This window comes from Panthera onca, chromosome A2, assembly GCF_046562875.1.
Source record: "Panthera onca isolate mPanOnc1 chromosome A2, mPanOnc1 haplotype 2, whole genome shotgun sequence".
NCBI classification, from domain to species: Eukaryota; Metazoa; Chordata; class Mammalia; order Carnivora; family Felidae; genus Panthera; species Panthera onca.
In genome coordinates this window covers 101329702-101344392 of record NC_138340.1, presented here as the reverse complement: position 1 = coordinate 101344392, position 14691 = coordinate 101329702, and the positions used below count along the sequence as shown (strand labels likewise).

Below are 14691 nucleotides of genomic sequence, written 5' to 3'. Positions count from 1 at the left end.
TGAGTAGAGCCCAGATCAGGAAGGGCACTGAATGCCATGCTAAGCAGCATGGACTTTCTCTGATAAGTAGTCACTGAAACAGACTGTGTAAGATTGTGGTGTGGTGAGATTTATGTTTTAGAAAAATTGCTGTTAGCTGTCAGTTTGGTAGGGAGTGAGGTTGGAGGAAGAAATATCACCTAGGAAACCTCAGTAATAATGCAGATGACAAGGGATGAGGACGTGCATTTTGAGTGGCTCTTCTCAGCATCTGTTATGTGGAGGGCAAGGTAGGAGGAGAAGGGAGAGCATAGGGAAGTTTAAAATCTTTCACTTGGATGGCAGTGTTCACTTTGGAAAAGTCACTTTTCACCTGCCCTCCTCATTTATAAAATACACTGAATATGCATGTTCTCTCTGAATTCACTTGTTTTGAAGTTTGAAAAATCTGCTAGAGAGTTCCTACGAAATGAACCAAAAACACGGGTAAGGAGGATAATCCAAATTCTGCTATAGGTGGTCTCTTAGCTTTCAGAATAAGCCTTATCACTTTGTAAGAGACTACTTTCTCCTTTTTATTAAAATGAAAAGCAGGCAAGATGAGAATAGAGTGTGCCCTTTTCTATCTTCCTCCAATGTGTGGATAAATGAGAAAACATACTGGAAGCACTTTGAGCTTCCAAGAATTGTAACTATATTATGATATCCCTAAGAACTGGGTTGTGGTGGGACGGTCAGCAATCAGCATTGTGCAGAACATCCAAGCATAGAATTAACATAGCTCTGGAGTTCTTTGAATTAATAAGAAAGCTGAACTATGGTTATGGTTGCCAGATCAAATATAGATGACTTTTGTAGCCTAAGTATGACCCAAATATTTCACGGGATAAACTTCTGCTAAAAAAAAATCTGTTGTATATCTGAAATTCAAACTTAACTGGGCATCTTGTTTTTTTTGTTTTTTATTTGCTACATCTGGAAGTCCTAGTTATGGTAGTACCTTAAGAGGAAAGAGTTGGCTCAATTAATGACCTATTTATCTTATTTGTGGCATTTTGCCTTCTTTTATGCAATTGGAAATGCTTTAGCTACATATGAGGGAATAATGAAGCCCATAACAAAAATGACTGGTAAGTTATAAAAACTTTCCCAGCAATACCAGGAATCTCTTAAACACTGTGCCATTTAAAACAGCAAGGAGCGGAGCATCCACTCCTACCTAATGAAACAGTATATTAACATTAAAAAAAAAAAAGAATAATGTTCATTAACATATTGTAAATACTCCAACTTGAAAGACAAGTATTTCTGTAGAGCCAACAGCCCATAATAATATAGAGGTATAAAAACTTTTCTAAAGGAGTAACACTTAGAAAAAAAAATTAACAAATAATACTTTTCGTGATAAATGACAGAAAAGACAACCCCACCAGCACCAAAAACAGTTTTTCATGCTCACGGAGGTCTTACTAATATGTCCTCAATTGACTGCCAAAAAAAAAAAAAAAAAAAAAAAAAAAAAAAAAAAAAAGAAAGGATGACACGGCCATCTTTGGAATCCAGGGCAAGGTAGAAAGCCCAGCTGTCCAAATCTGGGAATCTTGCAGCGTTTACGCTAAAGCGTTGAGCTATTTTTTATGCAATTTCAGCTCTTTTTTTTTTTTTATTACTTCCACACCTCTGTCCTCATTAAGGCACACATATAAACTGGGAGCTACTTATAGGATAGATACCAAATAGTCTGCTGGTGAGATACAGACCTCCACCTTGCATGCATATCAGCTGGAGAAAAAAGAGCCCTTATTCATCAAATTTAAAAAGCACTCTCTCATTTCATGCTAATTGTATGGTCCTTTGCATGATGTACAAAAGATTGCCTAAGAGGAAAGGCATTAAAAAGAAAACTACCAGTATTGGAGGGTTTTTTTTTTTTTTTTTTGGAACAAGATTAACTTATTACGTTTTTAGAGAAATCAAATGACTAATTCAAATATTACATTTATCTTCACAAAATGACCTTTACAGGTTTTATTATTATCAACGCCTATTCAATGGCCTCTCTGCCTAACATAACGTGACCTCATTCTACTAATCTCAGTGCTCCAAAACGTTTTAGGGTGGTGTCAAACAGTTCATAAATTAAAGAATTTAAAATAAAATACACACAGCTCTTCTATGATTTTTCCCCCACAAAGGAAATAGTTAAATCTCACTGGAAAAGAGGCTGATTATTAATAAGTGCCTGTGTCCCAGCTCTTACTACATGCAGACTCTGCTTCGGCTGGTTTCTTATAAAAGCACAGTATGAAAAATTCATTTTTGGTTATAGATATTATCATCAGTAATAATATGTAATGATATAATAAGTGACAGAATATTAGCCAAGGGTTGTATATAAGATGATAAGCCATGATAACTTACGACATACCATCATTTATAGTATATGGTAATATATGAATTGGGTCTTTGAAAACCTGCGTTTAGATTTATGTTACTATAAATATCAACCAATTATTAACGACGTCAAAGCCCTCAGGGGAAGAAAGGTGGAAAGGAGAGAAACAGTAGGTGCAGTTCATTCACTTAGGCTGTGTGACAACAAAGAGGCATTTATTCCTTCCATAACTATCTATCGATTGCTATCAGTCAACTGAACAGGGTTGGCAATTCCAAAGAACAGCTGCTTCAACCTGCAACCCTTGCACGGAGCAAAAGAATAAATGGGCTTCCCAAACTGCCCCCAAAACGGTCTCTTCAAGATGTTAAAAATCTGAGTCAAATATGTTGTTAATAACCAATATTAACTATACATATTAAAAAAATTTTTTTTAGCCTAGTAGATGAGCATAGTCCAGTCAAATTTAAGGTGAACCATATATGTGATTTTCAGTTTTCTGGTAACCATAGTAAGAAAGTTAAAAGAAAAAGGTGAAATTAATTTTAATATTCTTTTTTCAGCCCAGTATATCCAGATTATCATAGCAACGTGTACTCAACATAAAATATTATTGAGATACTTGCGATCTTTTTTTCATGCCAAGCCTTTAAAACCCAGTATATACTTTACACTTCTAGCACATCAGAATTCAGAATAGTCACATTGCAAATGCCCAATAGCTACATGTGGCAAGTAGTGACCGCATTAGGAAGTATACTTAAAATTTCACAAACTAAGGAAAAAAAAAAGCCTTGCTCTTAATTACTACCTAATGTTTTCCTGTGAGTCCAATCTCAAGCCACTAGAGAAGTTACTTGTTCTTTGTGTTAATGAACACAGTGAAAACACAAACTACACCACTAAAAACAAGGATTGAATCCTAAGAAGGTCATGCTCAATTTTCGCTAATAACAAGTATTTATTTATTAAACTACTTGTTTTCCCTGGCCGCATTTCTGATCCTGCCACAAATTTCAGGAGTTTTATTTTTTTCTCTGAGGATCTAATTATTAGCCACATCACCCTATATCCAGTGAAATATCCACATCTTTACCATTTGGTCTTTGAACAAAGTAGTGTTCCAAAGTAGTAAATTATGTAATTTCTAAATCCGAACTGGTTATGACTAATTGGTAAGAATCATGGAGTTTCCTCATGAAAAGAGTTCCAAAAAATCAAGAAAAGAATAACTAAAAACAAATGACTATCAAAATACACTAAATTCCAGGCTAACAAGCTCTTGGCCCTTATGAAACTACAAAAGACAGCTTAAGGGCTTGCATGCTAAACTGAAACCCAACAGACCATTTTAAAAAGCTGAGGCAGGGATGATCATTAGTAGAAAAATAAGTGACAGAGAGGTGCCAGTATTTAATCCTCAAATCTGAACATTCAAAATTTACAAGGCGTAATTTTTTTTTTTAAATGCCAGTTGAGTTTTTTTTGGTCTCTCATTTGTTGTTAGACAATTTTAATTTCAAGTTTGGGTTTTGATTTGACTGACAATTGCAGGCAATATATTAGGAACCAAAACCAAAAGGTTAATAGAATTATAAATTTCATAATCAACACCTTAAAAAAATGAGATGCACACAGAATACACCTTTAAATCACTTATGAGATTAAGTAATACCTCAGAAAAAGAAAACATTCTCACATTATGCTTTCATCTGTAATTTATATGTAATTTAACCTTATACTTCTCATAATAAATCATTTTCCAATCTCATACTCTCCCGGGGTACCACCTTTCTGCATTAGTAAAACTCCTTAACACTTAACTTGTTAAGGAAAGCAGTGGTTAACTGATTCATTTGGTTAATTGATGGTTGGTCCTAAAATTGGCTAGAGTGACAATTACCGCTGAAAACACAGTTATAGCCTCTAATCCTGGGCTTCAGTTATGGTCAACTGTCTTACATGATTTTGCAACGATGAGCTTTTAGAAGTGCAGTATGATTTTTTTTTTAACCACAAATTTTCAACAGAGTAGTTATCCAGAAATTTTCAGACATGGAGAGCAATGTTTAACAGAGTTTTGTCCAAAATAGGTGTTCATGAAGTATTTATGGAAATAAATGAAATGGTCTGATATTTCAAATATGCTCTTTGGTAAGAAGCTAGGGAATTATAACTTATTAACCAGGCTAATCAGGTTTTATTTAGGCAATGATAAAGATACCAATGCTAAGTTACTAATAGGATGTTTTGGTGACTAAATAACCTTAGGCTAGAATCTGAACCCATTTTTCTTTCAGAGCAAAACTGCAACTAAGTTGAAAGCACACAATACTGGTTTTGGTTCTCAGTGTTGATAGGCATGAGGTGAAGGTTTAAAAAAAAAAAAAAAAAGTAACACCCATGGAAATTTATCCAGCTAAAAATGGTACACCTCCTTCTGATCTGCTTCAGTGGCCCTTCTGCACAAGTGTGATTTCTGCCCAGCATGGTAAGAAACTGTAAACCACAACGGGGCAAGGCCAGGTAATGATGGCGCACGCGCCTCAAAGTCATTGGATTTGGTTCTGTAAGCAGCTGAAGAGCCCCTGATGTCATCAGGTAAGGCAGCTCCGTGGTCAGATCTGTGGGCAAATGGACTGAATGATGGCAAAATCTGAAGATAAGGAGGCCATTTCAGAAACTCTTCTCTGCAGTCCGTGTGGGAGATAATCAAGTCTGAATGACTGCAGCTGTGGTGGGGAGGTAGTGGAAAGGGCAGGTGAGGTAGAAACAAAATGACTTGGTGACCAACTGGCTTTAGAGTAGAGAGAGAGGTAGAAAAAGTCAAGGATAATTCCCTGGCTACTGACTTGAGAAGATACCTGTCTCCATGTCACATCATCCTATCAGCTTCCAATTTTGAATTCTGGCTTCCTGAGAATGGTCACTGGGGCTTTGCCATATTCCCTTTGTCCTAAGGAATGTCCCTAGGGGCTACTGACTCTAGAGGCAGAAACACAGAGGCAGCAACCACCAGCTGAGTGGTGATGATGAGAGGGAAGCACCAGCCTCGTCTATATAACCTTCAGCAACCAGCAGCTCTTTACATGATGTTCAGTTTAATTCTGTACACAAATAATTAGGTCAAATGTAGTTATTATGGACCCCAGTAGTACAAGGCACTATGGAAAATAAAAGCTGAGTGCAAGAGCAGGTTTCTTGAGAGTTATACAGGAAAACCATGCAGTGCAAAGCAAAGATTCTGTGGTTAGTCAGGTGCAAGTCCAACTTCTGGCTCCATTACTATCACTGGTTGTGTGACCTTGGGAAACTGATATCCTTGACACTTGATTGCCTCCTCAGTGAAATATATAGATAATATAGCCTACCTCATCTGTAAAAATTCATGAGATATATATGTAAAATTCCTACCCGCACCATGCCTAACTTATCATAGGTTCAAAAGGTAATAATGAAGTAAATATCCTTCTTTATTTCCCATTCCCTTTGACTACTCAAAGACCTCTAGCCTCCAATAGAATCTAGTTATCACCAATGGGTATTTCTCTCTACATCCCTCACTCCCTCTACACCCATGTCTATTGTTAGAAAAATGAAGCTACTAAAAGCAAAATAGGATGATATCTATATCAGAGAGTGTTGCAGTCCATCCAATATTCATCTTTGCTTTCCTCCTCACTAATGAGTGCTGATTTTGCTGGGGGTAGCAAAGTACCAAGCTAAAAACATGTTCCAGGCTCCATTGCCATTAGGGGTAGCCATGTGACACATTAGGGCCAATAAATCTTGCTAGAGAGGTTTTGGAAAGTTTCTGGTCACAGGCACTTTTTTTCTTCATGTTTATTTATTTTTTCACTTTTTTGAGAGAGCGAGAGAGATAGAAAATGAATGAGGATCCCAAAAAGGCTCCACACTGTCAGTGGGGAGTCCAACTCAGGGCTCCATCTCAAGCACCATGAAATCATGAACTAGACCGAAATCATGAACTAGACCGAAATCAAGAGTGGATGCTTAACTGATTGAGCCACCGGCACTTTTATTCTCCCTTCACCATCCTTCCTTTCCCCAACTTCCTGGAAACTGGATATAATGGATGGAGCTGCAATAGCTGTCTTGCAAACCATGAGGAAAAGATCAAGATTCATAGCACATTGGCCTTGATATGCTTGAGTTCCTAAAACAGTGCCTCCACCACCTTCCAAGAGCCTTGTCATTACATGGGACAAATAAAGCCCTAAATTTAAGCTGCTGCCTTTTAGGTGTCTGTAACTTTCATCTGGGCACAATTCCTGATTTAATCCCTTTAACCTTACTTTGGCATGATTTTCAAGGCATTAGCCATAATTTCCTTCCAATTGAAACATTTAGAGGGCCCAGTATATGTCAGACACGGTGCATATAGACATATAAATAAAAATTACATATTGACTCATCTAATTCTTACAAAACCCTGCAAGGTAAGTATCCCCACTCCCATTTTACAGCAAAGGGACATGAAGATCAAAGAGGCTAAGTATTATTAAAGGTACTGGTATATGGCGAAGCCAAGATCTAAGCTCGAGGTCTGGTGATACAGCTCATGTTCTGGCAGCTCTCCATGCTACTGCAGGGGTCCTGTGAATCTGCTACTGTGAAGAATGACCCCAAAGACAAGATCTCTAAGTCAGGTAGTCACTCTTCCTAGGTCTTCCATACTTGTATCTAAAATCTGGTAAACCATCTAAAAAGTATGTCTAGAGCATGAAGAAAAAGTGTGTGTCGAAGGAGGCCACAGAGTGGTTGATGGGGCAAGCAGGTTGCAGGTGCCTAAGGTACCCTCTGCCTGGAAGCAGTTGGACAAAGTTACTGATCTGGCAAGGAGGCTCTTTTTACCTTTATCCTCCAGTCAACAACAATCCTGAAGAAATCACACTGACTGGAGATCAGTGTGTGAGCCCGAGGCATGGGAGAGATGTTAAATAAGTGCCCTGTGTCCATATATCCTCACAGTAAAAAGCTCATGTATAATTTTATCACATATTTTAAAAAAGAATAAAAAGAAAATTGAAATTGTGTATGTGTGCATATATATCTCTTATAACCTAGAAAAATAATAACCATGCAGAAGAGATAGACTTATATAAGTGTTGCATAAATATATGTGTAAAATTTTAACCCTTTTCTCCACCCAAGGAATCTGAAACAGACAAAAAGATTCAAAATAAATTCAAAGATCATGCCCAGGAAAAATACAGGAGCCTAGAGAAGAGGAAAATAAAGTATGCAGATCATATCCTCTAGGGTCCTAAATAATTACTAAAACTAAGCTGTAAATTTAGGTCTGAGCTTCCCCCTGCCAAAGGAAAACAGAAAAAAATGATGAGGTACAGACTTCACAATGGCCCTGAGAAAAGGGAATATTACCACCTCAGGAAAAGCAAAATATTTTCTACGGATATAAAAGCAGTAAGAAACCAGAAAACCTAAGTGGGACTTGACGCAGGGGAGACCACGTGACGTAGTAGACAATGTCTTAGTAATTCCTTCATAATAAATGTTATAGTGTATTCCACTCAAGTTTCTCACAGAGTTATTCAGTCAAGCTGTAAAACCATTCAGGGAAGGCAATCTTTGCAGGACTAAGGCAATGAGATAGAAATATACTCTGATGGACCGGCTGGATCTAGTGATGACAGACCCAGAATATCTAGATGAACAAATAGCATGTTCTCACAATTAGTCTCCAACCAAAACCAGCTTAATAAGTATGATTATGCAACAGTTTGCACACTCTTTTCAGTTCAAAAGGTCTGAGAAAGTTTTCATAGGCTTTTTATTACTATGGAGTGGGCACTTCAGTCCATTATCACTGTGCTCTCAGGTATAGTTTATGCCAGTCTTCTCTCCTTCTCCAAGTGGCATAACAAGGCAGAGAAAATGTGGGTTGTTTTTATTAAAAAAAAAATTATGGCTTTTGGCTTTTACATTAGGAGTTTCTAGTACACAGACTTTCTATTATATAACTGGTGTTAGAGAAAATTTATGAATTCACACCCATAATGATTTCTTAATTTAAAAGCAATATGTAAAAGGTATGTTCCTAAGAATATGACATCCCCAAAGTGGACATTAAACAGTCCTTGAATGGGTGGAAATTCATGTTAATTATTGACCAGGGTAGAAGAACACAGAAATTCATTAAAAAAAAAAAAAAAAAGAAAAGAAAAGAAAAAAAAAGACATGTAAGGAGCAGTGCCTGCTAGGTCTGGAAAGAAATGTAAAAATTGACATAAACTTAGCTGAGCTTCACTAAAGTGTAAATTTTTTCTGTGTCTTCATATTGGTCCGTCCTCAGTTAAGTGTATTTACAACAAGAATCCTCAGTAAGGTACAAAGGAGAATATTCAGAAAATGCCAACTAGACCAAATACGTATCTGCATGCTCCTTTTCCAATGCAAAAGAGCCAGATGAAATTTGTCTTTCAAAAAAGAATCTCTGGTTGTGTAAAGACCACATAAATATGGCTGGGCTTTAATTTAAACTCCCTATATAGTCACAAGAAGTTACAACTGTAACATGAACCGAAGGAGGAAAAAATAAGGACCATTTGTTCCTAATTAAAAAACAGGGGATTAGAAAAAAGATGGCTATGGGAAATAGGGAACAGTTGTTCTCCCAACATGGACCTCTCACCCTGCTGATTTTGTGGTTTTTAAAACTATAAAAGTGGGAAAACTGGAAAAATGACAACAAAATAACTACCAAAATATCAACAAAATATCTGCTTTTTAAAAATAATATTTTCTAATTTGGAGATGGACAACTAGATTCGCTAAGCAAAGAAGTGAGTATTTCCACATTTTGCCTCTTCCTCCTCCACATATCTAATAAACATACATTGGATCGGACGTGGCTCCGTGCAATGCAATGACAAGGTTCCAATTCTCTGATTCTAATTGCAATCAATTGCAATAAATCAGTAGAGGAGGCAGGCGGTTAAAGTTCTACAACTTTAACAAACTAAGATCGGTGAAGTTAAATAAATATCATTGTGGTCACTTTAAGCTACCTAGCCTCATCAAGCAGAGCTACAAAAGCAGCAGGTTAGCGGGTTTCTGGCAAGGAATAATTGGTGCTGAGCAACACACTGTGTACATGAGCAGAAACATTGCGTAAAACTCCCATTACTGGCTTACCCACACCATATGTGCATTTTGGATGGAAACAGGGGCAGCTCTCATACACCTCACATAGTTTGGCCTTACTGACTAGGATGAATGAACATTATGTTGCAGTGTGTTAGTTAACCCCAATGGAAACCAGAAAACGTCAGAATTGTGACCTTTCAGTTATAATTTTTTCCAGTGAAACTGAAATTAGGACAAAGAGGTAGTGGGAAAAAAATATACAAATTTGAGGTTCTGGAAAAGATCTTTACAAACTCTGATAAACATGCCTCAAGTTAATTCATCTTGCCAGTGTTCTGGGCAGTCAACAACCTATGCTAATCTGATCGTCTAATATAAAAAGTTTATAGATTTTAAGAAATAATACAGGGCTTCAATTGTTCTTTACCAGTGGCCCAAGATAGAGCTTAGAAGCAAGAGCAAGGATTTTGGAAGTCGTTTTTTCAGTTTGATAATTTACCAACAAGGACTATTGGACTATTCCTTTCTAACAAGTATAAAAGCTTAATCAGTCAATGCCTAAAATCTTCATAATGCAGCAGATCCCTACCTTCCCGTCCACATACCCACACACCATCATCATAGCAGTAATACAAAGATTGGCATTTGGTGGCAAAATTCCAATTCACTTTCCAAAGAGGTCAAGAGCCAGGACTTCCGGGGGCGGGGAGGAGTGGAAGGAACCTCACATACCACATCTAATTCACCTACTTCATTGACTAAGAACTGAAGTTGAATAGAACCTTAACTTGTCCTTGATCAGACATTTGGTGAGCAGAAGAGGCTCCCCAAAATGTACTTTCTACTATATTATTGCAATACAGTAATTCAAATGAAAATAAAGAGAAAAATTCACTCTACAAAATCTTCTTCCCAAAAGGTGTTCTGTATAGGGAGATGAACACCTGGGGGATGAACACACTGAAGAATTAAATTTACCAGTTAAGTGACTGGTAATCCAACTGTGCTTCCCTTCCCCGTCAATCAGATATTTGGAAGGGTTTTATATTAGGGGAAACAAAAAACAAAGATCCTTGCACTCATCTGATAAAATTATATTCTCAAAAACTATTATAAAGGGAGAAATAAAGATGTTCGACTAAGAGTCTCGACATCATAGAAACAAAGAAACAAGGTTTTTAGACAAATACATGTTTAAATAAAGAGCCCGCAACATGTTTTAGGGGGAAATACGACTTTATAACCAATACAATGACATTGACAGGTTGATCAATGAGAAAAGTTGGGGTCGTGTGACTTCCAATGAGATGTGAAGAATAACCTCCAAGTCACCTCACTTTTCTCCCTGCTGGAAAGGCCCCTGAGTGAGAGGACAGATGTTTTGACAAATCGTGATCAGATGTGGTGCTCTGTGATCAACTAATTAAGGGATCTTAAACCTAAATGAGCCAAGGCAGAAAAGTACCAACATATCTCCTGAAGATCATCCTCAGTAGCCTACTCCATTGTTTTTATTGCCGTATAAAATAGTTCTTCTATTAAACAAAAACTGCCCTTGAGTAAATACATTGTTTCCTCATCACCGACCTCACTATCATTTAAAACAGAAGATACACTCATTATAGACAATTGGAAAATAAGAACATTGGAAAGAATGATTTATCTCCTGTATCTATCATCCCAAAGGCAACTCCTCTTAATGCTTTTATGTCCCACATCATCTTTTTCTGCACAGCTTTTACATAGCAGCAATAATACCGTATATACAATTTTGTACTTCATATATTTAACTGAAATAATGAAACCAAGAGTCTCTATTTTTTATTGAAGAATAACCATCAATTGCATGTATGAAAACTGAAAAATAGTCCATTGAATGAATTGCCATCTTTTTTTACACATAGACCTTCTTGTGGATTAAAAAGACTATTTTCTTAGAATAGAATCCTGGAAGTGGAATTACTGTCAAAGGATATTAATGTCTTTATGGCTCTAGATACTTATTGCCAAAATGCTTTCCAAAAATGGTTGTACCAGTTTAAACTGCCTTCAATATCAATACTCATTATATCCGTATTTGGACTATGTATGTCTTGCAAGAATAAACACTTTCATAATCATCTTTATAACCCCAGTACTTTAAATTAATAAAGTTAGATACTATGTTATACTAGAAAATTCTTAAAGCTGAAATCCTGACATCTGGTAGAGAAAAGTATGTAAAACTCTTTTTGAGAATCACTCGCCCCAATCTGTCTCCATTTTCCTGTACCACACGACCCCGATTCTTTTCTACACAGAATCCAGTTTTTAATGGGATAATCTTACTCCCCTTTTAAGAAATGATAGCCAAAGTCTACATCATATGGAATCTACAAAGCTCAAGGCTATTTTCATTCATTTTAATGACTATCTGAAATAAAAAACAAGAAAATTAGTCCCTATAGAATCAGAAGGCTCCTCTAGTTCTGTTAAAAGACTTAAGGGAAGCACAAAAACACATTAGAAGAAAAGTGGACATGTTTCATTAATATGTGCATTCCATGCCTATTTCAACAACAACAACAAAACTTTTGTTTCCTAAATTACTGAACGGTGAATTCCAGATGTAACTCAGCTATTTTCAAATACACAAATTAAAAAAAAAAAAAACAAAAACACAAATCCACTGTACTACAGTGGAAATGGGCTGAACAAAGTCCCCCAAATCTTTACTTTCCAGAGATTCTAGTATTATGCACTCAACAATTTTAGCAAGCATTTTGTTGTTGCTACCTCAATTACTGTTTTCCAAGTGCTGCCTATTAAATTTCCTAGCACAAATTGGCTGTAAGATTGTTTTAGGTCGTCATTAAGAAATTTATATTAAATATGCAATAAGCTACTTCGGTTAAACAGAAGTTGGGGGGATATTAGTGTCACAGTTTATTATAATAAATAATTTTTGTGTCTTCTGTCAGCATAACCACAGTAGTATCTCAGTACCACCAGCTGATAATAATCTTTATAAATCCTACTTTGCAGCTATGCCATCTGTTAGTTATTATTTTATATGTGTTTCCATATGCATATGTGAATTAGTTGTCACTCAAGACAAATATATAAATAGAATTGCGGTTTTGTGGGGAGATTTTTATCGGCGTGTTTTTGTGTTTTGTTATCTTTAGGCCAGTGCACTAAATAAACATATTCCTCAGTCTTGGAAACCAAAACTAAATTCAAATTTTAAAATAATTTTTACAGTACAAATAAATTTAAGTTCAATACACACTTAATCTAAAAGAATCTATTAAAACTAGGTTGAAATTAAGAGTCACCAAAACTGGAGATGATTAAAGAAACTGAAACTTACATACTCATAGCTCTCAAAATATACCTACAAAACCAAAAAAGAATAGGCCCACTAGAAAAATAAGTAGCTAATATGGTTCCAGTTTCCACAACACAGAACACTTTCCATGATTGACGATGAGAAAATAATGACTAATTACTTGCTTACTTGTAATGTTTATTCCCTGAAAAGATCAGAATGACAAAAACTCAAAACAGCACCCCCCCTCCATGAATCTGTGGATTTATACCCCTGAGCTGTAAGTAATAGGCTCCTAGACTGGCAGAAGGTAATAAGTAGCCATAACATCATTACAACTCATAACCAAATTTTACCCAGAAAGGCAACAAGATAAAAAAAAGAAAAAAAAAAAAAAAAAAAGGACAGAAGGAGGTGGATAATCCCCCAATTGGATAATTAGTTCCAAATTATAACTCTTTCCCCAAGTGCTAGAGTCTAATGACTTTAATTTTAATGAACCCAAACCTGGGTTTATAGGAGCTCAAGCTCTACACACCAAAAACATGATGAATTCTGTTAAAAGTTACCAGTGGTTCTTAAAAACAGAGACTAAAGCACAACTTGAGAGTAACCACGTTTGGTGACTACATGGTTTGATATCTCTTTAAGTTACGCTATTTTAGGTGATGATACTTTGGGATCATATAGAGAGTATGCCAAGGTAGAAACAGTAGTAACTAAAGTCATCATTAAAAGGAACCCTAAAATATTTAGGGAAGGGGACTGAATAAGACAAGTATACTGAGAAATTAATGTTTGTCTGAAATGAATGCCTTATTATTTTCAGTTCACAAAGTAAAAAGTCCCACTAACTAATACAAATAAATATGCTGCCTTTCATAGTCTTTTGTGTAAAAATGTATCAACATAGCTCATAATCCAAATCTGTAAAAATTCACTTATTGATGTCCAAACCACACCCCCTTTTTGCAAATTATATTCCGCCTAGATGCTAGAGTCCTGATGTAGGGAGAGAGCTGTATTTGGAGAGGGAACACATTTTTTAAGTATACTTGGGCTATGAGGTGTAAGGAAAAATAGCACACAGTACTTAACAAAATATTTTAACTACCATTAAAGCTACAGTACAGCATAGGCCGAGTTACATTCTTTTTTTAACCCTTTATCATCTATCATTGAAATGCCTGTGTAGAAAGTCGTTTCATACTATGATTTGCTTCTAGATTTCTAAAACTTTTTTTTTTCAAGTTTTTACTAAAATGTTCTTAATGAAGGATTTTATCAAGGAATATCACAGGAATTTATCATATAGGAATTAACTGTATAAACAGTAAGAAACATTAGTTCATGGTTCAATGCTCATCTAGTGCATTAGGCCTCCCTAATATTTCTTCCTTCACTGAAATCTCACTTACCTTTGTAGTTATGGAATTTATGAAATTTATTTATTCCATTTTATATTATAGTAATTGTTGGGGTCTTCTAATTTTCCATGAATAGATTGAGAATTTCTGCCTCTATAGCTGAGAGTCACAGTTGTATTTATCTTTATAGTCTCTCCACCCCAGGCCCAACAATTCCTTGAGAATAGCAGGCAATCTCGATGTTTATCTGAACTCACCAGAAAACCTATTTTGATATACTAAAAGCCACCCTCTCCAAAAGGTCCTTAGGAAAGGGAGTTCTATTTTGGCAACTATAAGTCTTATTTTTAGACATTATGGAACCCATACTAATTTACCAAACATTCTCATTATAAATAATATTTCAACATTTCTTATATAGCCATTAAAAACTAAAATAATGAGAATCCTTCCTGTGAAGGTACAATAGTAACAATTTCTTAATCAGACGTATATATTTTTTTTAATGC

At 35.9% G+C, this 14691-nt stretch overlaps 1 protein-coding gene and 1 long non-coding RNA gene across 3 annotated transcripts in view; one reads left to right on the top strand and one right to left on the bottom strand.

The window, feature by feature from the left end:
• Positions 1–5357, top strand: part of LOC132679884 (uncharacterized) — a 155479-nt gene extending 150122 nt beyond the window's left edge. Inside the window, exon 3 of the long non-coding RNA XR_009610381.3 lies at positions 4829–5357. This is a non-coding gene — a long non-coding RNA (uncharacterized LOC132679884). The remainder of the gene's footprint in view (positions 1–4828) is intronic.
• The window catches only part of UMAD1 (UBAP1-MVB12-associated (UMA) domain containing 1), a 217823-nt gene that overhangs the window by 58424 nt on the left and 144708 nt on the right, over positions 1–14691 (bottom strand). The window lies entirely within an intron of this gene.